The following is a 2,274-nucleotide window of genomic DNA, read 5'->3' on the forward strand; positions in this document are numbered from 1 at the left end:
CCTGCCCCCTTATCCCTGAGACCCACTGGCCACCCACAATGCAGTCCACCCTCGCTCCCTTGCTCCTGAGGGAGGTCCCACAGCATTGAGAGTGGCCTGCGCTCACATCCCCGCTCTGTTTGCTACTCAGCGCCACATCCCCCTCCTTTCTAGCTATAAAATGAACGCAAGAACCTACCTCACAGGTCACTTAAATGAGACAGTCTGGCAATGCTCAACATGGGTTCCGGCTTTTGCTTAAGGCGAGATAATGTTAACTGTTACTCGTTATCAATCTCAATCTCATCACATCACCTCCCTGCTTAAAACCATCAATGGTTCCCTGCAAACTAACGTAAAGGTCAAGCTCCTGAATGCAGGCCCCCCAACCTGGCCCCACCTCTCCTAACCTCAGCAACCCAGCCTCCCAGCACAGTGCTCCGTGGCTGGTGAAGGGGAAGGAGGGAAGTTCGCTTCCTCCTCCTCCTCCCAGCTCCTGAGTCGGCATCTCCAGGCCTGCACCTGGGACAGTCCCCTCTCTTGGGTTCCCATGGCCCCGTACATACCTTCCACCAATCACGCTGGGCTGTCATCAACCTACTTGCCCGTCTCCTTTCTGAGGTCCCTCACAGGTCCAGGGTAAATTCCTTCAGAGGTCCCGCCTTTTGCAGGCAATGTAGAGGGAGTTGACTCAGTTAAGACACTCTTGGGCTACCTGACTTCCATACTATTTCCAAAGAGGAAACATTTTGATTTTTGCCTCAGGGCCTTTGTACATGCTGGCCCCAAGCCTGGAACAATTACTCCTGGTATTTCCCAGACTTCAACATGCCTGTGACCCTCCTGGGATCTTCTTATACACAGAATAATTCAGTAGGACCGGGGCCCAGCCTGGGACTCCACATTTCTGACAGACATCCCAGTCATATCAAAGCTGCAGGTCCCTGGACACTCCTTTTTTGCCATCAACTCAAGCCAACTCCTCCTGAGGGTCTTGGCTTAGATGTCACTTCAGAGCAGGGCTTCCCTGACACCTACACGAAGTGAGGCCACATTGCTGCTCCTCCCCAGAGAGGGGCTGTCTTCCTCAGGGCCCTCTGAACCCATGGGAGCCCTACCAGGACACGAATCACTTTGTTCTCATGGTACAGCACTGAATGAATGGACTTCTGCTTCAGGAAACAGCCTTAATCGCTGCCCTACCCTGGGTCACAACTCCAAGCTTTTTGCCAGCGTTGAGGGAAGGGCCTTGAAAAAAGGGCCCATCCCAGGACTGAGGGCCACCTGCTCTCCTGATGTGAGGGAGGGCACGATGGTTGGGGGGTGGGTGCAGAGACTTCTCATCACACAGGGAACTTACAGAGCACGGCCCACCCACAACTCCCAGCCTGCCCTGGCCAGGCTTAACTTTACAGTGGATAATTGGGTAAGTCCACCAAGGCTACCCCTTCCTGGGAGACCCAATGCTTCCTGGCCCCACCAACCCCAGCAGCACACACTTGTCATTGCTTCAAGAGCTGCCATCAGCACAAGGATTTTCACCCTTGCCACTTTTCAGCCACAATTAGGAGCAGCTGAGTGACGGGGGAGGCATGGGGTGAGGAGGGTGATGGCTCATCTCGAACAAGCCCCTGTGATGAAATGAAGCCCAGGTCTCACTCAAATGCCCTGGAACCCTTACGGCACAGAATCACCTCTACACAAGGGCCGGTCCAGCTGAGCCCCCACCCCAGCAGAAGCACTGAGGGGAGACCTCTGAAGCTCCTCAACCTACGGCAGGATGATCCCCACCCACCTGTGTCCGGCAGCAGGTGGGGGCTACCTGCCAGGCCTCTGCACGGCTTCAGCTACACCCCGCTCCTGCCCCACCCCGAGGCTCCCAGCACAGACCAGATGTTTTCTAACGCGGTTCTTAATGTTCATTTTTAATCATGTTTTATCCCACTGTGACAGCCTACTCTACCTTTTCTGCCACCCCGCAGTATCTGCGTCTGGGTCCGGGGTCCTTTCTGCTCCGGCACTGGGGGCTCTCAAGAGGTGGGGCTGCCACACGGGTGGCCTCTCCCTGGAGCTGAGCCCACCCTGGGGGACCCTGGACCATGCCCCTTTGCCCCCGGCCCTTGGTTTGCAGGGAGGCTGCCTGGCGACGCCCAGCCTGAAACGGCACCCCTGGCAGGGTTGCTCAGTGGCAGCTCTCACTTTGTGCCAACAGGAAGCAATCAGAGACACATACCAGCAGTCAAACCTATGCCAACAATTTCTCAGACAACGAAAAAGCAAAGAGCAAAATCAACA

This window comes from Pongo abelii, chromosome 6 (assembly GCF_028885655.2).
Source record: "Pongo abelii isolate AG06213 chromosome 6, NHGRI_mPonAbe1-v2.0_pri, whole genome shotgun sequence".
Taxonomy (NCBI): domain Eukaryota; kingdom Metazoa; phylum Chordata; class Mammalia; order Primates; family Hominidae; genus Pongo; species Pongo abelii.